The sequence below is a fragment of the Bidens hawaiensis genome, unplaced genomic scaffold (assembly GCF_021521415.1).
Source record: "Bidens hawaiensis isolate Kalapana, Puna unplaced genomic scaffold, B.hawaiensis_p1.1 tig00063665_1, whole genome shotgun sequence".
Classification (NCBI taxonomy): domain Eukaryota; kingdom Viridiplantae; phylum Streptophyta; class Magnoliopsida; order Asterales; family Asteraceae; genus Bidens; species Bidens hawaiensis.
Window position 1 is genome coordinate 44,528 of NW_027501382.1, and position 23,279 is coordinate 67,806.

Here is a 23,279-nt window from a genome sequence, read left to right on the forward strand (position 1 = left end):
AAACTCACCTGAACTCTGCTTCTTCCTCCGATAGTTGTAAATCCCTTCTTTAACTGAGCTCGGCTGACTGTATAAGTTACACGTATCAATACTCGCCTGATTTAATCTGGTGGCCTAGTATTAGATTACTTTTACTTATCGTTTTAATTTATTTTCTAATCGAACTCGACTTTAGGCGAAGTTAAACCTTAGGCGAACTTAGCTTTAGGCGAAGTTAACCCTTAAGCGAACTTAGCTTTAGGCGAAGTTGACCCTTAGACGAACTTAGCTTTTAGGCGAAGTTGTCATCAGGCGAACTTAGCTTTTAGGCGAAGTTGACATCAGGCGAACTTAGCTTTTAGGCGAAGTTGTCATCAGGCGAACTTAGCTTGCAGGCGAAGTTCATCAGGCGAACTTAGCTTGCAGGCGAAGTTGTCGGCTGCAGCTACTGTTCGTCTTTAATCATCTTCGTTTCTTAACCAAATAACTCGATTTAGGTATCCACGTAATCGTCTGACCAGCGCCTACAAACCCCAACCATCCAATCGGCCTAACATCGATGTTTAAGGGGTGCGATTTAGGCATATAGGTTACAGGTTCCTTTAGGTTAACAATTAACCTATCAAATGCTAATCAATTCCAGTAATATTTGTTGTTTTAGGTTCGTTTATAACAAACTAACACAGATCTATGATTTCCCAAATCAAACCGAACCTATACGAACGATTTCTAACTATAAACGTACCTTGAACGAGTCGAACTACGAACCCGGTTAAGCCTTGATGTTGTTTTGGTCCGTCACGACGTTCCAGCACTAACAAGCTCGGGTTTTCGCCTTCGGATCTTGGTTCGGGTTATAAGATGGTGTTGTGTGTGTTTTGGTGGTGTATGGAATATGTGAGAATGAGGATTAAATGGTGATTAATGGTATTTATATTTAGGGATCATGGGCTTAAGCCCATGGACTCTCCTTCCTTCTTTCATAACCCAAGTCCATAACCCATATCCATTACCCAACACTAGCCCAACCCATACCAACTCCTACTCTATTTATTTATTTCCCGATAACCCGAGTAAACTTTCCCTCTATTATTAAGTAATACAATATTATTTTGGAAATTTCGGGATGTTACACAATCAAATCATTTTATTTAATTTGTGTATTTAATTACTTAATTAAATAGTATTATTATAAGTATATTTGATATTAAGTATAAGTTGATGATATTTTGTAATTAATAAAAGTAATGTTTCTTATTAATATATTATAAATAATAAAATTGATTCTTCAATAATAATAATAATAATAATAATTCGCTTAATCAATAGCATTCTAATCACTACCATAATTCAAATCACATCAAAACCCCAAATCCATTATTCGTGTTATATCATGTATAATTAATTAATAATATATTATTTAACTAAGAACCCTTGGCGTTAAATCCCAAAGGGTTTAACAATTTCACATCCTCATTTGTCTTTATTTATCGCATTCGTAGAGGTCCACCATTATAGTCACATCATATTGTAGTGGCCGGCGTCCGATCAAGTGACAATGATTTCTGTCACACCCCAACCTAAGTCGGAAATGCCTGGGCTGATTGCTCACAGCTCTCAATGTACTATCATACAATAATTAGAGGTGACAATATTTATTTAATTTAATTAAATATTAAAATAACAAAGTACAACTAATTAAACAAAACAACAAATACAAATCTAAGTCTTGATTTATTCTTTTTACGTAAGCAATCCAAAATTCTTCACCAAATTCTGCAACCAGTTCAAACGATAACCTGCATATGCGTATAATCTATATCTATATTACATATAAAACATTTGAGATGGACACAATGGTAATTTGCCAAATTTGCTAAATTAAATAAGGGAGTCCTCCGGGGAAACATTCATCTCAGACGACGACGTTATAAATGAATTTCTGGCAGCCGTTAACAATCAATTACCATCAATAGTATAATGCAACGGCACTCCCACGCAGTTTTTAAATCCCCCAAATCTCGATCATATCGATTCAAACATGGGCTCTTATCGATCATACATATTCAGGTATTTGATTCAGTTATGCTTTATTTTTCTATCTTCTTTAAACACAGGAACACAACATTGTTCTTTATGTTGCTTCCATTTCAACCTAATTTTCCTGATTGTGTATGCCCTGATTTAGCTGTTACTAGATTGGTTGGTGAATTCGAGTAAAATGTAAATTCTTAGGGTTCAATGGTCATAAATTAAATTACCTGATTGATCGTTCATGGATTATGATGATTTTGTTTGTTATTATAGCAGTCTTAGAGATATTTTGTTAATGAAGATGGTTGTTTGGTGAAGATGCTTATTATCGGAAATTCTTGAAAGTGAATTATATTAATTTTGTATAAATGGGTCAAAGGGGAAACTTTTGAGAACCTTTTATACGAGCGAGAGTTGGGCTGACCAGAAATACATTTGATCAAAAACGGTTTTTGTACCAACGTAATTGCTACTTGGTAATGGGTCAAAGGAGTAAAATCCTCTTCAGTGTCAGCTTTAATTGTTCTTTTAAACTCACTCTTGTAGATACACTTAAAGATTATAAATAGTTATGTAGTTTCCATGTTTGACATAGAATTGTCTTGAATATTGTTATTTTAAGTTGTATCTAACACAAATGTGCATTAATAACAGGATCATTACTTTGATGTGGTAACACATGTTGTTGGATTAGTTGTTATTGGTGATCAATTTTACTGGTAAACTGGTTGATGACACAAAACTAAAACGAGCTGGACTTGATTACTGGCCGTATCCTTATTAATATAACATAGACTTAACAATAATTATTATTATTAAACATACTCTTTTAGTTTTCCCTTTGATCTTCACGTCAGATATGTAGTTGGATTTTTGTGATCATTTCAAAGAACAGGTGGTTTAAATTTTAATCTTTTAGATTTCGATTTAAATTTCTTATTAATACTTTGTTATTTAATGACTTTATATGTGATGTACAGAGTCGTGAGAAGAGGTTGTTAGCATTTACCAAAAGAGGGACCGGCATACATTCTGTAAGTCACCACTCACCACGACTCATTGTCCATTTTTACTGTGGGTATCGGTTTTTGGCTCAACCAAACAAAAAACTGAAAATTCGGTTTTTTAGTTTTTTTTGTAAAGTTCAGTTTCAGTTTTTTAAGTTTTTTCCTAAGATTTTAAACAAAGCGTTTGTAACGCGTTAGACAGGAAGTTCGTTTATTCAATAAACGAATGAAGACAAACAAGTTTCTTTTGTTCATTTAGTTAAACGAACGAACATAAAGACGTGTCTCCTTCGTTCATTTATGCATGTGTATTTCGTTCATTTATGTGTGTTAATTTACGTGTGCTTAGGTTTGTTCCTTTACGTGTGTTTTACAATGAGAGCTTATTATCAGAGCCTCATTTTGTGATATTTTTTACATGATTTATTTGCTTGAGTTGTACTTATTTGGTTTCTGTTGTTGGTTCAGTAATGATGACCGTACGCTCAGTCGAGAGATTCTTGTTAGTTTGTTTTTGGTCGATTAGTTTTCCCTTCAAGCTGGCTTTTTGTTCACTTTAGAGCAACTTTTGTTTGGACTTTGTTTGAATTAGTCGACTAGGACTCTGTTTAGTCACTATTGCCATATTTATATATTAAAAGGCATTCGGAAGTACTCTGTAACCTAAATGTATCAGTCTCTAAGCAAGCTGTACAAGCACCTTCTCCAATCGTTGACATGTGTCTTTTGCTACACTACGTGTCCCTAGCTCCTCTCACCGTCACAACTAGAAAACACCTTTCTCGATTATTTTGGAAAATCTGTGTTCGCCAGTGCAAGGTATGAAACCTAAACCTTCCAGCTTAGTTTGCACAGAATGTTTAGCCTTTTGATTTACAGCTTTGTGATCGCTTCCCTCTTTCCTCTGCTTTCGTTGTCCATCGGTTTTGCGAGTTGTGATTCGTAATCTATTTACCGTTTTGTGCAGGTTTTTTTTAAATAATAGGGTTGGTTTTACAGGTCTGAAGACAGAAACTAGGAGATTGGGTCATCATGAATACACAAACTCCTTCAAGATCAAGTCGTATGTTTCAAATTCCTGTGCATTTATCCAAAATATAATTTCACATACATCATGCTTAGTTTGTAAATATAATCTCTTAATGTATTTTGAAGATTCTAAGACCTATATATGAAAAGTGGAGCTGCTTCAACTCGCAACAGGTGAGATTATGCTTCAATTTATGTCATTACTTTCAATTATTCTTCAATTCACGCGGTACATATTATATATTTATTTTACTTTTAATTTACTTTCAAGTTTGAGGTTGAAAAGCAAGTTTGTTTGACGCTTGAGTTGATTTGTTATGTGTTTCCAGTTTGCATTTTTCGTTTATAAGCAAACCAATAGGCATTTATCTTACGATTTTGTTATGGTTTGCTTATGTTACAGCAGCTGCTATTGGTTGTGGAGTATTGAAGTAACGACTATTGATCTCGGTAAGTATTGTTTGTCGTTCTTTACATTGTACCCGTGTTTTAGATTTGGATTTAGGTTGATAAATTAAATATGATTCCAACATTCATGCCAAAAATGACTAATTTCTAATGACAAAAATAATTTAAGTTTGGTGTGAAAAGCTTTACAAAGTTGTATCATTTTTATCTTACTTCAGTTATAATACTCACATCATGTGTATCTAGGTAGAGAGTTTCTTTGGTCATTTGTTTCTTCGCACAAAATAGTATTTAGTAGACATAATTAAAGAAGATTCTGAGAAGTTAATGGAAGACTCTCAAAATGCAGGTCTGATATTTTCGATTATATATGATTTTGCTTATAACCAAAGAGGCAAGTGGATGGTTTTGCTTGATGCTACAAATTGATCTACATACCCTCAAACTGGGACTGTGACTGTGACTTTAAGGAGAATTTACCATACCTGCACCTGTACCATTTTCTATTCAATCATCAAATATCACTTCTTTAACATATTTGAAGTTCTACTATTGAATCCAGGATTGATGCTTATAAGCTTATCGAAGTCCTTATTGTTTATTAAATTTAAAACTAATAACTTTCTGAGAATTCAAACGTAATGCGTTAAATACGATGTATGTGTTGTTTTTGCTATGAATCAACAATGGACTCGGCACCAACTCGGCCCGCAGCAACGCGCGGGTACAATTACTAGTATAGAAATAATTTTGTCAACGCATGGTTGAGTGAGTAAAACACTAGTTAATTTGAATACAATATAATAGATAAGAGAAAATGCAAACTGTTCCTGAGAGATACCAATTAAGCCATAGTATGTATGCAATTCAAACATATAATAAAGAATGGGCTAAACCGTTGTCGTGTGAATCGGGCATTGGTTACCAAAAATGAGTTGTCTATACTCTGTGAAACTATTGTCATGCGATTGGACATCGGCCACTACGACAGTCGTATGATCATACTTTTACTATGATGGACCTCTCCGAATGCGGTAAAATAAATCAAATAAACATATAGCAAGTTAGGCATCAAACTAATATACACATGTAACATCCCAAATTTCGTTTAATATTTAAATGAATCGGTGTTTAAATGAAATATAGAAAATAAATGTAATATTCTAAAGTATGAGGGGAATAAGTGTCATTAGATGAAAAGTTAAACATGAAACCTTATCCTCTTCCTATAAATGTAGCCACCATCTAATTCATACCCATCATAGCGTCCAAACTCATTCTTTACCAAATTCCCGTTTTTAAGAAAACAACCCATAAAGACACGACGATTCTCGAAGATCTAACCGTCGGATCGATCTCAAATTTTAAATGATTGTTCATGGAATATAAATGAAGATTCCCACTGATCAGATCTTTGATCAGGGGTCGTCAAGTCCTGATTTATCCAAAAACCATAACAGCTAAAAATGGAATTTTCCGGAAAATGTTCAGCTTTTCTGGCAAATGTAGCAGCGTTTTTCGGCGACGAGAACATTATGGGTTTGTAAATTGGGGTGAGTGGGTTCTGTGGCCACTTGAATCACTCAATTTCGAGTTCGTTTGATATGGTTTTTGTCTATTCGAGTGATTTCAAACATAAACCTCAAAGGTATGTTTTTGTTAAAAATGTTTACTTTTCATGTACGGATTTGCATGAAAATTGGCAGGTGACAATGGTTTCGATGAACACGGATTTTCCTAGTTCGTTTCAGGAAAAACGAGTTGTGTTTGGTTTGTGAAAAGGATGGGTAAATGGAGTCGGTTTTGCATGAAACGAGTAGTCTCTTTGTCAAATTGTTCAGTTGGAGGAGATCTTTTTCTTTGCACTGGTTGTCTTTTTGGCCCACTCTATAATGACATTAGTCTTCTGTGTTCCTCTTCAACCTGTTCCCAATAAATCTTCTCAGTGTAGAACAGATCTTTTAGTTGGGCTTGACCAAAAGTATCAAATACACTTGTAGGCATCCCCTTTTTCAGCATGGCTTGCCTCAAGGCACTAATTCTTTCTGCATCTTCCCATGGCATGAAATTTGTTCTTGTGCGCATTTCAAGTGGTTCTTCTTTTACTTTAGTTAACAGGGAAGGAGCTTGAGTTTGTTTATCACATTTAGGTCGATCCTTCAACTCTTCCTTGTATTTGGCTAGTTCAGATTCATACAACTCTTTCTTCTCATCAGCAGTCAAATTTTTTGACTATGTCCCCTTCTCCCCCTCACATCCATTAGCCTTTCCAACAAAATTTCTTTGTCCTGATGCAATTTTCTTCTTTTAGAACCATTAGCTTCTTCCTTCAGTTTCTGTGATATCAGTTTGAACTTTTCTTCTACCTCCCTTCTGCTCATCGAATCAACAATCTCATAGTCAAGTCCATGTTCAATCAAGAAACCATACTTAATTCCAAATCTGCTGAAGATATGATATGTTCTTTTCTAATGATATGATTTCTTTGTATTCTTTTCTTTTCTTCCTCTTGAACTCTTATTTGTGTGGACTTGTAAAACTTTTCAAGATCCTCATAGCTCATGTGGCTCAGTTGTTTATCAGAAAAGTTGTGGAGCCTGAGGCAAGGAAGATATTTCTGTGTAAGCCTGTTTCTTTTCTCTCTCATTTTTCTTATTTCCTCTCTCTTTTTTTTAAACAATAAATCCAATTGTTCTTCATTTAGTTCGGCCAACTCTTCAAATCCAAAACCATGTCCCATTAGATGTATAATCCTAGGATCTTCTCTCTTCAATTCATCAAGTCTGGCTTGAATGTTCTCTCCATGTGAATCTCAATTAAATTCACATGAGGAGAGGTATGCTCTTCTTCTTAATTATTCTCTGCATCTCTTTCCTCCTATTTTTTCACATCTGACAAGTTATCTAACGCTTCAATCTGTGGCTCATTTGCATAATAATCTTCATCCCTCATAGCTTGTATAGACACAAAATTAATGACTCGTTTCTTCTTTTTGGGCATGGCCTCCTCTGGGATACTTTCTACTCCATACCTCTTCCTTTTTCGTGCATATCTCAACAGATTCACCGACCAGCTCTTCTCATTCTTCTTCATGTCACCAAACAGGCTTTGAAACATCATTTCATTAGCCTTCTTTACCATCTCATCCTGCATTGTTTTTCCGTCAAGGTCAGTCACCATCTGCTTATCAGGTTCTTCAGTCATAGGTTAAGCAGTGGGAATAGTTAATTCAGGTTCAAGTATTTTTCAGGGACTTGTTCAGGGATTTTGGGCTGTTGGAATTTGTATATTACCTTGGCCAGAGCATTGTGTGCCTCCTTAGCCTGTTGCAACTTCAACAATCCCTCTATAACTTCTTGCTCAACCTTCCCTTTGTCTTCATACAATTTCTTTCTCAGTTCAAACTCTTCCAACAGAATCCTCTGTTCCTCCATCTCCTTATCAGTTAAGTATCTGTTTAGGATGTCTCTCTGAATCCATTCTCCAACAATTTTATCATGCCTCTTAATTTCCTCCTCTACAGAGCCATCAACAAATAGGAGTTCGTCACTTGATTCTGTTCTCATTTGTTTTAAAGGTTGTAGCTGGCCTTCATGTTCAACGGCTTCCTTACCTTTGATCCTCCTTCTTTCATCATCAACATATTCCAGTCTTGATGGACCTATTTCCCTCACCACAGTGGGTGGGAACTCATCAATTTCTCTCAACAAATCATCCAGTTGTTTATCTACTTCTTTATCTTTATCTACCACAAATAAGGATTCAATGTTGTCAAAGTATCCATGCAGTATATCAAGATCCAAATCATCTTGTCTTTCATCAATTTTATCTCCAGCATTTATAACACCCTCGTCAACTATCTCTTCAGTCACATTCTCAACTACATTTTCAACCACCATGTCATCATTTACCTCATCCTCATCATTCATTTCAATATCATCCTCATGCACATTCACATTCACCTCAGCCTTATCATTTATTTCAACATCAGCCTTATTCTCATTAACATCAACAATATTTTCAGTTTCATTAACAGTCTCTTCAACCTTCTCACCTACATTGTAGTCATGAACTACATCATCAGAAATATCAGCCTCATACACTTCATTATCTGCCTCATCCTCCCTCACCTCCTCTTCCTCCTTACTATCATAAAAGTCTCCCAGATTTTTAAAGCCTCATACTCAATAACAGTCACGCTAAAAATAGGTAAATTCTCCCCCTTTTTTGGTGCATCTGAGGTCTTCTCAACCTCAGCTACTAGGGTTTGAATTTTTAGGATAGCTTGTTCTAGTTGAGACTCCAAATCTGTGTTTCTCTATTTCAAGGCTTTATTCTCCTTCTTCAAATCACAATGTTCAATCAAGATATCCATTTTTCGTTCGAGTAGTCTCAGTCTTGCATCAGGGGATGGGGAGTTTATTGGTGAAAAATGAAAGGGATCAGGTAATTGGGTTGGTTGAGTGGTGTAAGGTTGGCTTTCAGTGATGGTTTCACTTGTGCTTGGAAAATGGTAAAATGTGTGAATTAGAGGTATTGGGCCATGGGTTTATGAAGATGAAGATGTTTCTTGTTGTTCAAATTGGATGGTGTGTGTAGGTGATTGACATGGTGTACTTGAATGGTTTATTAGATGGTATTGGATGAATTCTGGATTGTAAGGTTCTTGGTCAGGGTAAGTTTAAGTTTCAGGTTGGGTTTAAGTTAGTGGGGAAGTAGGTGGTGATGGAATGTATGGGTCATGAAGTTGGTAGTAGTGTGGTGATGAAAGGATGTATGGCTCATGGGTATGGTCTTGGGTTGGTGATTGGTTTAGTGGTGAAGTAGGTGGTGTAGAAACAATGTTGTCCAAGTTCATATCATCTTGCTTTCATCATTATCAGTCTCCCCCTGAATTGGTGTTATGATTTCATTCACAATATCATTAGCATTCTCAACCTCTGCCTCTCTCTCACCTTCTCCTTCAACAAGAATATTATCTTGCCCATCACCTCCCCCATCATCATTATCATCATCTGAATCTGTCTCATCATCATTCTTGTTGGGCCACACTTAATGGTTTACGCTTATGTAATTGGGCTGAGTTTTGGGCTATACCATGTAAACCAAAATGATTTCGGCGGGATTATTATAATTGTGCTTAGGGTTAGCATGTATATATATGGTGTATGTTTGCTATTTTGGGTTGGTTGTTGACGAGAGAGAGAGAGAGAGAGAGAGAGAGAGAGAGAAGAGATGTGTAATAAGTTTGTAATCATTTAAAAAGGGCATAAGGACCTGACTTTATAAACATGTGTTTTGAAGCATTACTGTGTTCTTATTGTGTTTGTTTGTTTTTCATTGAATCAATTCGTTGTTAGATTCTGCCTAACAACGGGTTTACGTGATATCACATTAAAAGATCCTCTCACAGGACTTACAATTGGTAATAGAGCCTATTGACCGATTCTAGGCTCAGTTAAAGTGATATAAGTGATTCAAAGGCTAATTTTTAGTTGATAATTGTTTGAATATTTCTTGAAATTGAACAGTCGCTTTTCGTGTTCATTGAGGTTATTGAGATATTTTTGGGAAGGATTTGATTTTATTTCTGAAAATTCCATTGTTTTCGAGATTCAACTTAATCTCCAAGTCAAGTTCTTGTGCGTTCAAAGGCAACTTTTGATCGTTTTCGGGTGTTTTAGTGAGTTCTCGAGCATATTGGACTATTCTTGGAGATTTTAGTGAATTCTCGAGCATTCCTGATCGTTCTCAGGGATTTTAGTGGGTTCTCGGCATTCCTGATCGTTCTCAGGGATTTTTGTGGGTTCTCAGGCATTCATGATCTTTCTCGTCCATTTGGAAGGGTTCTCGGGTTGTTTTGATAGTTCTCGGTGATCTTTGTTGAGTTCTCAGGCATTCCTGATAGTTCTCGGCCAACACTAAATGTTCTTGGGAAGTTTTGGGTGTTCTCGACTACTGTTCACGTGTTCTCAGTTAATATTTAGTGTTCTCGGGATGTTTTGGGCATTCTCGGTTGAATTTCAAGGTTCTCGGGATTCTAGTATAAATTGGGTCCAGTTTGGTGGGCTTTGGGTTCACTGTTTTGGTTATCTGTTATTGCATCTAATCTCATTGGGCCTTGTTACTAGACCTAATCAACTTTTGACTTAGAATTTGGACTATAATTTAAAAACTGGACCAATTGACTATTACATCTTCAAGTGCTGCTCTACATCAAGAGTTGGACTCCATCATGGGAACTGCTACTCGTGTACCCTGTTTACGGTCTCATGAGGGGTTCGCGGAGTGGAAGTTCAGATTTGAGAAATATGTGCAAATGAAAGATGCAAATATTTGGAGGAGCATTGTCCGGGGTCTTCAAATTATTACTTATCAAAGAGAAAATACGGATGAGGTGGTATAAAGCCTGTCGAAATGTACATCGACGCAGATTTTGAGAAAATTGAAAAGGTTGAAAATGTTCTTGCTACCTTAAAAATGGTACTTTCAACTGAAATTGCCTTGGGACTCAGAGAGCTACAGTCTACTAAGGCACTATGGGAAGTCCTCATTGAGGTTTATGAGGGAAATGAGGATATCAGAAGAAGACGACAAGATTTGTTACGACAAAAGTTTAACATGTTCAATCATGTGTTGGGAGAGTTTTTGGAGACACAACTTCAAAGATTTATATCATTGGTCACTGAAATTCGATCTTCAAACTTAAACTTGACTTCTGTTGAAACTAACAACAAGTTGATAAACTCCCTGCCACAGAGCTGGGGCATGAATGTTTTTGTGATCAAGAAGAAAAAGGATTTGGCCAGGATAACTTTATCAGAGGTGATGGAAACTATTAAATCATGTGACATGGATGATAACCAACGTGCCATAAATCATAATATTCCTACAATACGGCTGGTTACAGTGTTGTTTCTAATAATGACCTCATCTCACAAGATAACTTCTCTATGTTCAAGTATTCTCAGGGTCAGTATTCTAAGCCAAAGCAATCTCAGAACAATTTCTCAATGTTTAAGTCTGCTCAAGGTCAATTCACTCAGCCACCACCATAGCCTATTCCTATGTTCTTTTAACATGCTTCACCTATAACTAAACCTCAATCAGCTATTGGATCTTCCAGGCAGTCTCACTCTTAGGTTCCTACTATTTCAAAGAAGACACAAGAAAACATCACCTTGATTGCAGGTTTCATGAACTTCTACAATGCGTTTCTTTCTAGAGATTTGGTTCAACCAGTTGTAGCTGCTGAGCTAGATCAAATCCATCCTGATGATGTGGAGGAAATGGATAGCTCTTAGAAAATAGCCATGATAGTGTTTAGATAGAATAAGTGTACCAAAAGAATAGACAGAAATATCTGGAATGTGCCAGCTAACTAGAAGATGGGATTTAACAAGGATACTCGAAGGTGCTATAACTGTCACGAGCCGGGTTAGTTTTCTCGTGAGTGCACGAATCCAACCAAAAGGGGAAAAGAGAAAGGGCATTGGTTCCGATGAGTAATGCAAGAGGAGATAAGCAGCTGGTTCAAATGAGAGCGAGCGGGGATCGGTAGCTCAACAATTTTCTTGGATTGACAAGATGGCAGCTCTCAAAATCAGCTATCAAACTGCTAATTTTGCCCGGATTAATGTTGTTGGAGAAGAAAATGATGCTGAGGAACAAGTTAAGGATTTTCAATTTGCTTTCATGGCCTTCACTTCTTCTAGCTCATCTGAGGCACGTTCTGAATTATATCTCAATCTTGTGTTAATAAGGTATATTTATATAAATCTCACAATAGTAATATGATTAGAGAAATGGAGGTAATAAAACATGAAAACTTAACTCTTAAGAAACTCGAAAAGGCTTTAAAATAAAAACTAGAGGCACAAAAAAGGATTTCTCAAAACTTCAATCCGATTTTAGCATAAAATGTTGTCACCACTTAGATGCTAAACAGAAAATTGCCGAGCTAACAGCTGAGTTAGAAGCGCCTAAGTTGGAGATTGCTAACTTAACAAATAAGTTTGAAAATGCTGAATTTAACTTTAAGAAGTTAATGACTCTACTGCTGTTGTTGAGTCAATGATTGAAAATAAATTAAAATGAAAGGAAAACAAGGGTGAGGGTATTGGATACAGTGTGGTTCCTCCTCCATATAATGATAACTACACTGGGCTTTCTCTTACCAAAGAAGGGGAAGAAATGGAAAAGTTTATGTCGTATGGTAAGCCAACTGCAAATGGCAAAAGTGGTCTTGGTTCAGTAAAAGCTATTGAATCAATCTGAAAGGTGAATGATACTAATGTGTTTGCTTCAAGTGTTAATGAAGTAATTCCTGAGGACGATTATTTACCTGTTTTGAATAATAAAGACATTACTTTTCATGTTTCATTAAATTTTCCTGTTTTGAACTCTGTTGCTACTAATGTTTGTGTGGGCTCTATTTATAAGAGCAAAGACAATCGTGTGGTTGATTCTGTTAAAACTTTTAAAAAGGGTGGTGTGGTTTCGAATAAATCTAATAAAATTAAATGCTTGCATAAATCTTTATCACCTACGTTTGTCAAAGAAGAAAGTTCATGTACTAATACTTGTGATAAATCAAATGCTAAGTCCAAAGCGGGACAAACCGGTTCACACAACAGAACAAGACCAGGAACTGACCATAATAATTTTTATGTTAAAAGGAAAATATGTTTTAATTTTGGCATTCTTGGTCACATTGCGAGAAATTTTCCACACCGTCCTTATGTCCTATATTATGGATATCATCACGGGAATATGCCTCGAAATACCTTCTATAAGTCTAATATTAATAAATCATGGTATTATGGAGCAAATCCCTCTAATTGTGATTGGAAAAGAAACAAGGCTAACAGGTTAAGCTCTCATCAGACCAAGACCCAAGTCGGCCTCTAAATCGAAATCGTTTTGGAAGTCAAAGTCAAATGTGTTTTCCGTCCACAAACCGTAAACCATTTATGCTAATAGCGAAGTTTTAAAACCCCAATATAAATGGTTTCCTAAATCTACGGTGTCCAAACCATAAAAATCTTCCTACTCAATCTTAGATAATCATGAAGACATGCCATGGCAACCTCTGACACACTTAGATAAATCAGGCTTACCCAGTACTACTATGGGCTGGTACCAAAATTAATTAATCTCGCACATCGTGCAGGAACAACTATGGAAGAATCTCATCAGACCTTGGTATGTTGATAGTGGTTTTTCTAGGCACATGACAGGAGACATCTCCCAACTGCACGAAATTCAAATATTTAATGGAGGGTATGTTTCCTTTGCGGAGGAGAAAAGGGAAAGATTACACAGAAGGGTACTCTAAGTAATGGTGCTCTTAAATTTGAGAATGTTAACTTTGTTCAGGAATTGAAACACAGTCTACTCAGCGTCTCGTAGATCTGTGATAAAGTTTTTTCAACTCATTGCACACAGAGTGTCTTATTTTAAAGCCTGCTATCATCATACCAGAAGATTCGGTTCTTATTCTATCTCAAATAAAATATAATGCATACATGATCGACATGAAAAAAAATGTTCCAAATGAAATTACCTGTCTATTTTCAAAAGTTTCGGAACACAATGCCATGCTTTGGCATCATCGTCTTGGTCATGCAAATGTCAAAACATTGAATCGTCTTGCTAAAAATGAAATATTCCATGGTTTACCCGTTAAAGATTTTGTAACAAATGAAAAATGTGTAGCTTATGCTTTAGGAAAATATCATCTTAAATCTAACAAGCCTAAATTGGTCAACACTGTTTCCTAGGTTTTCAGTTACTTCATATGGATTTGTTTGGTCCAGTTCATGTATTGAGTCTTTCTTGCAGTTCTAATTGTGAGGTTATTACTGATGACTACTCACGTTTAACTTGGGTGTTTTTCTTGTCAAATAAGAGTGAAACTGCAGATTGATAAAATGCTTTGTGGTGCTCATGGAGAACCAACTCACTTTGAAGCTAAAAGGAATTCGCTATGACAATGGAACATAGTTCAAGAACTCAATGTTGAATTATTTTTGTGTGGAAAAGGGAGTACTTAGACGATACAGCTCAGCTCGCACACCGCAACAAAATGGAGTATCTGAGAGACGGAACAGAACTCTAATCGAGGCTGCAAGAACTATGTTGTGTGATTCGAAGCTACCTTTGTTCTTCTGGGCTGAAGCAGTCAACACCGCCTGTTACGTTCAAAATTGGGTGTTGATCAACAAATCGCAAATGAAGATTCCCTATGAAACTGATTACGGTCTGTAAGGCCCCGTTACCGGTGCCCTACACATCATGTCGGATTTACTCAAGAACACCAATCTACAAATCAGAGTTAATTAAAACTTTTAGCAGAAATGTTAACTTCAATCATTCGTTACAAAACATACAACTTGTCGTTAAAAACGTATCATAATACATCACATTTAAAAAATCTTCCATCTTCAGATGCCAGTCATTCAATCCTTTCCATGTGCCATCCTCATGCTAGCTCCTTATACATATTTCCTGTGTGCATACTAAAAGTCAACTATGCTGAGTGAGTTATAGTTAAACAAGCAACTTACCATACAACCATTTCATGCATTTATATATATACATATGTGTCAGAAGACACATGGTCGTTCATCTAACCTGCTCACCTCACAGCTAACCTGTTTACTGCCCCTACATCTTAGCCACTTAATTACGGAAGCACATTGAGGCTTGCCCTCCCACGTACTTACGTATTCCCACTTATTTAACGAAGGCATGTAGAGGCTCACCCTCCCACGTACTATCGTTGTGCCACTTATTTAACGAAGACACGTAGAGGCTTACCCAACCACGTACTATCGTCATGCCACTTACACCCTTACCAACTTGTTACCACTTCTACCACACTCTAACTCGTCGTTCCTTCAACACACTTCTTATAATAAACAAGTCACAACATAACATAACATTCATACACACTGCTTATTACCTGGAAATCATTCTCTTTGGTGATGCGTGCAATATCATAAGATCGTTCACGCACCGAAAAACATAACTTTCCCTGTCTACATGTGCAATATCCGAATATCGTTCACGAATCGACATACATCCATTCATAACATCTATATATATATATGTATATATATATTAAACATTATAGCATACACTTACCACTTAAGGTAAGTGTATTCACACTTCACATCGAGTATGCACACAGCCCCAAAAACATAACAAGGAAATGGGGCTAGAAACTCACCTGAGTCCTGTTACGTTCACCGTTAATGGTTTCTTTAGCCGTGCACGAAACTCAATTGAGTCCTGTTACGTTCACCCTCGTACCATACAACAATACATACTTTTCTATATATATATATATAAATATGGGATGGATCTTGTGAGAAGTGATACTACAGCGAGAAGTGCGAGAAGTGAATGTATAACTCCATTAATCCATAATTTCACTTCCTTTCATATGATGTTACATACATATATGTAGTTTGGTTGTATTTATGTCTTAATAACACATTCAAACCAACCTAAAAACATAAAAATGTATCGAGCCACATTCAAACCTATGTACCTACACACATACAAACATACATAAAAATATACAAACACACGTACGCATATACAAACATACGTAATTACACACATACATATGCACCTACAAAATGCACCTACACACAAGAAAGGGAGTGAAATTAGGGATTAATGGAGTTACACCTTTACTTCCCGCTGTAAAAAAACTTCTGAAATGATCCAATACATACATACATACATACATACATATATATATATATATATATATATATATATATATACTTTCATACATAGTCTTACTCTTTACTATAGCATTCATGTATCATTCATACATCATTTATAAAACAATCACATATCACACACTTCCCACTTAAGTTAAGTGTGTTAACTAATCTAATCGAGTATGCACACATCCCCGAAACATAACAAGGAAATGGGGCTAGAAACTCACCTGAACTCGGTTCCTTTTAGAGTTAATGGTAACTCCTTTCCTAAACTTGGCACGGCTAACTGTATAACAGTTACACGTATCAATTAACTGTCACTACCCATATCGTGTTTCTAGTTTAATTATAACCCTCAACGAATGGGGGTCCGGGGGCAGCGCCCCTGGCAGCGGGGTTCTAGGGGCGGAAACCCCTAGCAGGGTCCAAGGGACAGAGCCCCTGACTGGGGTCGAGCTGCCATGTCAGCTTGGAAAAGTTTTATTTCCATTAACTATCTTAACACATTTTTCATTAGAATTCTTAGTTATTATATTATTTGCTAACTCATAAAGTTTGAGGGCTTCTTTGTAATTAATCCATTATTTTCTAAGTCTAGGGATCTTTCGGCCATTCTTTCAAACTTAATTCGTTATCCAGTTCCTTAACGAATGGGGCTCATTCGTTACTTCTTGACGAATGGACCTTATAACGAACTGGCATTTATAACGAATTGGACCTTTATAACGCACTGACCTTTATAACGAACTGAACCTTTATAACGAACTGGACTTTATAACGAATTGGGGGGGGGGTTATTCGTCAGTCCTGTGTTACAAAATTACTTAACGAATGGCTTAACGAACTGCTTCTAATTAATTATCTCTTCTTAACGAATGGGCATAACAAATTGCTTTTTAATTCGTTATGTCTCCGCTAACGAACTAGGGTTAGGTCAGAGAATGTCAAAAACATTCTATGACATTCGTTAACCTCGTACCGCCATCTCCGACGTCGTCATCGCCGGAAACTGGGATCTCGCCGGAAAAGAGAGATCTTAGTTATTTTCCACCGTTTTTCACTGTTTTTCGTCCCGTTCGATCCATATCTGAGCTACGATGACCCCTAATATCATCTTTTGATTGGTTTATACCTAAGATCATCTTAAGATCTAAGCTACGATGACTTTAGTGGTTTAATGGTGTTGGTTCGTTGTTTCGTGACTAAATCTAGCGGGTTTGGATCCATACAATATCATACTATCATTTCCTCGGGTCGGGAATCGATTCTTCTTCTAGGTTTCAGTTAGAGAAGAGAGAAATTTGAGATAGAGCTTAAGTGTGTGTTTTGGGTGGTGTAAAGAATGAGGGGAATGAATAGATTATGGGTTAATTAAGGTTCATATATCATGGGTCATGGACTTAAGCCCATGGTCTTTTCTTCTTCCTTTTTAATCAAGTCCATAACCCATATCTATTTAATCCAACATAAGCCCAACTCATAATAATTTATTTTATTAGCTGATACTGGAAACGGGAATTATATTATTATCCATCTACTATATTAATTTATTATTCCAAAGTAAATAATATATTAAATATTATTTATAGAAATTTCGGGATGTACGGTCACAAGCCTAGTAAAGCACACTTTCGAGCTTTTGGATGTCCGTGTACTTTACTAAATCTCGAATCGACTCCAAAGTTTGGAGCTGAAGCTGATGATTGCTACTTTGTTGGATATGCTAGTCGCACTGGCTACAGAGTCTACAACAAAACAACAAAGTATATAGTGGAATCCTATGAAGTGCCCTATCTAGAAGAGAATGAAACTGATGCTCGTGTCTGTCCTGACTTGTTATTCGATTATAATGAAGTGTTTAAGCCATTTAATATGTTTCCAGTTGTTGATGCAGACACAGGTGCAGAGACTTCAAATGCTGTTGATGAAGAAAACTACATCTCTACTGATCTTTAAAAGTCTCCAGTGCTGAGTATAGACCCGTCGGAATCATCGGATATTGCTTAGCCGTTGTCTGCAAGTCAGCAGGAAAGTGTTACTGAGACTGTGTCTTTACAAGAATCTCCTGAAGTATGTGAACTTCACACCGCTGAGACTTCTGAGGCCGATGTTTCATAAGTTGAGGGGGAGAGTGCCATTCGTTAAATATTTGGTAGCACTATTCATAGATGACATACCAAATGAGTACATTTGAACTTGCACAGTACTACGGCGTCTAGATGGAAAAATCCCCTATCTGAAATCCTTGAAGATCAAACAAATCTACCAACTAACAAATCTGTTCCCGATCATTCTATTCCAACAAGAAATCTATGGGATCATCCAATTGAAAATGTCATAGGTCCCCTTGAAACAGGAGTTTCAACTAGAAGTCAGACAGGACACATCAACAATTGCTTATTTTCTAGTTTCATCTCTCAGATTGAACCTAAGTCCGTTGAAATGGGTTTACAATAACCAAGCTGGGTTGACGCCATGCATGAAGAATTGAATCAGTTTGAGAAACTCAAGGCATGGAGATTGGTTGAGTTTCCCAGCTTGGAATAAGGCTTTAGATATAAGATGGGTTTTTCGAAACAAGCATGATGATACTAGGATTATTGTTCGAAACAAAGCACAGCTTGGTTTTCGTGGTTTTTTTCAGGTTGAAGGTTTAGATTACACAGAAGTGTATGCACCAATGGCACGTCTTGAGGTCATTCGGATTTTCTTGGCATATGCTTCCTACATGTGGTTCACGGTTTATCAAAAGGATGTCAAGACAAGGTTTCTATATGGAGAAGTAAAGGAGGAGATTCATGTGGACCAGCCACTGGGTTTTGTTGATTCAAAGCATCCTACTCACGTCTACAAGCTAGAAAAAGCTCTCGATGGTCTTCATCAAGCTCCTCAGGCATGGTATGCAACTTTGAAGACCCATATACTGGGGCATGGGTACAAACGAGGAACCATCAATCAGTCTTTATTCCTTAAAACTGTTGGGAAAGATCTGATCTTGGTTCAGATTTATGTAGACGATATCATTTTCAGCTTTACTAGTACTGCTCTATGTTATGAATTCGAAGAAGTGATGAAGAACATATTTGATATGAGTTCTTTGCGGGAGATGAAGACATTTCTGAGGTTTGTCAGAGTTCGACAAGAATTTTGCTACATCAAGGAAAATATGTCGAGGACATGTTGGCAAAATTCGAGTTCCAAGATTCCAAGGGTGCGACGACTCCTATGGCAGAAAGACCTCTTCTTTCATATGATCCTGAAGGGGACTCCATAGATCAAACGTACTATCGATCAATGATCAGATCCCGGATGTATCTCACCGCTAGTCACCCTAACATCATGTTTGCTGTCTGTCAATACACGTTCTTCCAGGCTAATCCTAAACTTTCTAATTTAATTGTTGTTAGATTTATTTTTAGAATATCTGAAAGGGCAACCGAAGCTAGGTCTTTGGTATCCCAAAAACTTAGAATTTGATTTATATGCTTTTGCTTACAACAATTATTGAGTTGATGATATTGACAGAAATTCTAGGTCTGCTGGACGTCAATTCTCTAGTGATCGACTCATTTCATGGCAATGCAAGAAAAAACAAGCGGTATCCACATCCACTGCTGAGGCTGAGTATATTGCTGCGTCTGCCTGCTGTTCATTGGTTAACTGGATGCAACACCAATTTCTGGAATTCGGTATGAAACTTGTTGACACTTCAATCCTTTGTGATAATGATAGTGCTATTGCTTTTGTTAAATATCCAGTTCAACATTCTAAAACAAAGCATATTAACATAAAATTCATTTTATTCGTGACTGTTATGATCGAAAATTGATTCATCTTGAACAAGTTTACACTGATAATAATGTGGTAGACTTATTTACAAAACCGGTCAGAACAGCCAGATTTAATGTACTTGTAGGGTTTCTTAAAATGTTTCGTTTCGACGATTGAGAAATTTTGTGGTTAAATTTGTACATAATTTTTTTTGACTTACTGTTAAAAGTTTTTGCGCAAATTTAGGTGGAGATTATTTGAAATTCAAAAATACAAAAAGAGTGTGTATGTTCTTACAAATTAAAAAAAATATAAAATATTTTTACACTCTCTCGCTTAATACTTGTCAGCTACCTAAGTTTGAGGGACATATACTTGTATATGTTTGGTCCTGTTATCTACTTGTAGACATACGGGATAGCCATTCACCTGAAGACTGAAAGTGACTGGGACGACAGTTGTGTATTTTGCTTAATTCCTTCGTAAAAAATGTGTCAGTTACTTAAGTTCGAGGAACATGTACTTTTATATGTTTGGTCCCTTTATCTACTTATAGACATACGGGATAGCCATTTACCTGAACACTGAAAGTGACTTTGGCGACTGAATTTAAAATGTTTTCTTGATAACTACATGGGAAGTGATATGTTTATTCAGTTAAAAGCTTCATAGAAGCTCAAAATAATATCAAATGAAAATTTGATCTAACCTTTGAAAAATGATAGAAAAATTGATTTGTGTGCCTAACGTGTGAAATTACTAGGCTAAAATGGCTTTTGAACAGTCATTGATATATATGGTAGCTTTCTATGATGCGTAAAAGTTGAATTGATATAAACTAAATCTGCTAAACTTACTGTGGAGAGTCATTTTGAAGACGTGTGCATGTCTCTAGATACATCTCCTTGAAATGAGAGGAAGAAAAGCAATTACCCAATCATACACGAGCCCGTTAGTGTTTTGATCACCAAAATATTATGTATATAAGTTATTGCTTTATATAAAAATTATTATTGTATAATATTGTTTCATAAATTTTTTTTAAAAAGATTAAAGGGTCAAACTAGAACAACAAAGGTGGGGCATTCACATAAGTCCTAAACACCCTAAATGTTAGACCTGTAAATCTGGATGGCTTGTAAGTCCAACGTTCAACCTTAAAGCTTAAAATCTTGTTTGTATAGAGAAAATCTTTTGATCAAACACTAGGGGTTGGAGTCAAATTGGGGTTATTAGGGTAAGCCTGATACGCCTTGAGAAGAGATAAGAGGAATCATGGTTCCATAAGTGATTTCCATCTATGTTTTAGCCTAATAGAACCTTATACGTATCACTGACGCAATGAAAATCATTCTAAGTATCTTAATACATGCTATCAACATGTTTTTCTATGCCATAATAATGTTGAAAATGAATCATTGTGAAAACATTTTAATCAATATGATTTCATATTCAGATCTTTTCATAAAAGTTTGCTCGTTTATCGAAACTCAAATTTGATCTAAAAATATGTTAGAATTACAGAAGGCCGGGTGGTTAAATTACTTTATGTAAAACACCACTAATACTCAGATCTTAAATCAACACATATTCGTTATAGGTTGATTAGAATACGGATCTAGTTATATGATATGTTCTTAATTATGTAATTTATAGTAATAGTAATAAGATTAATTGTCACACCCCCGGCCAAAGGCGGAAAGCCAAGGGCGTGGACGAAGTCGCAGATTGAATAAGCCATAACACAGGTTAAGAGTCTAAATGAAATGCATACATAAATATTCAAGTTACATTGTTCAAAAGATACAAATAACACCACAATTGTCCAACAGATACTAAATCTAGTACTACGCCTTCGGTCTTCTCCTAAGGCCATCTAGAAATCCCTGTTCTTCATCTATCAGCATTACCTAAAAATATGTAGGAAAACGTCAACTACAAAAATAGTTGAGTGAGAACATAAGTTTGTGGTAAAAAGAAAAAGGGATTTCATACACAAGCATGCTAGATCAAGTTGTAGGGGTTTATATATAGGGTGTACCAGCGGCTAACCCACCACTCCTACAACTTGTTCTACCATGTTTGAGTATGATCCCGGTTTTTAGGAAAAATAGTTAGAAAAAGAACAAGCGCACCAAAATAGGTTGTAGGGGTTTATATATAGGGTGTACCAGCGGCTAACCCACCACTCCTACAGCATATTTTGTTGTGCTTTTTGGTTTATAAATCCAAAGTGAGAAGACAGAACATAAGTAAAAGCGTAGTGCGGGTACATGGATCATTACAGTTCATAATAGTGCGCGAAAAGCGTGCACGTGGGTCATTGAGTGGAGAGGAGAGTCCAGAGTTACGATGTGTGTGAGGCAACGCAATAGTTCATAATACTCGAGATAATTGAACATAACAGATAGACCAAAAGAGCAAGTAATAACACATAATACACATAAGAGGCCACGCGAGAGAGAGGCGAGACTTACATGGATTCACACAGAATCCAAGGCCGTCGAGTCAGTAGTGGAGCGAGACTTACATGGGTCCCGCAGGATACCCAAAGCAGTCGTGATAGTGGCCGTGGTTCATAGAGCAACAGTGTAGAGAGCATATAGTTCATAGTGCAATAGCGTGTAGAGCGAACATGTATAGTGCAACAGTTCATAGAGCAGCAGTTCATAGAGTAATACAATTTATAGAGTAAGTAAAGTAATTGTGATAGTGCTTACATTACGTTAAGTTATAAGTGAAAGGGAGTAAAAGCAGAGAAAACAGTGTGTAAAGGTTTTGAAGTAAAGTGTTTTTGCATATTTCCACCCCGTGGTTTGATAAAGCAATACAGTTAAAAAGGGGTTATGAACTCACCTTGATCTCGGGTTAGGATGGTGCTACAATAGATCTCCTTAGCCTAGAATTTGACATATATATAAGGTTAACAACGCGTTATAAGTCTAAGAAAACGAGCTTACGCGACCTCGAGCAAAAACTAGGTTTTAAAGACGAAAACAGCTTGGTTCTGGCTTGATTCGGTCTAATAGACACACATTCGGTCGAATACGAAGCTCAATCGGTCGAATGAGGTGGAGACCATTCGGTTGCTTCCCTATTCGGTCGAACGGACTGGTTCGGTCGACTGGTTCGACCGAATGAGTCCTGAGTCGACGCCTTCAAGCCGGGCGACGGAGAAACCTACGGGATTTCGCGATTTTCATGATTTTTCACCCAAAATCGAAGTTTTTGACATGGAAATGCTCGGGATTGAAAGAACTAATGATTCCTAGTGTTTTTATACACAAAGACCTGCATTTTGACACCAAAA

General features: G+C 36.5%; 1 long non-coding RNA gene across 2 annotated transcripts; it reads left to right on the plus strand.

Annotated features, from left to right (window-relative positions):
• Positions 1–1,968: 1,968 nt before the first annotated feature.
• LOC143604004 (uncharacterized) lies at positions 1,969–5,026 on the plus strand. 2 transcript variants are annotated; one of them, XR_013148207.1, is made up of 3 exons: positions 1,969–2,049; positions 2,668–3,047; positions 4,020–5,026. It is a non-coding gene; the product is annotated as an uncharacterized LOC143604004 (long non-coding RNA). The 2 variants fall into 2 exon arrangements; XR_013148206.1 differs by lacking the exon at positions 1,969–2,049 and having other exon boundaries at positions 2,081–2,908; positions 2,994–3,047.
• Positions 5,027–23,279: the final 18,253 nt, after the last annotated feature.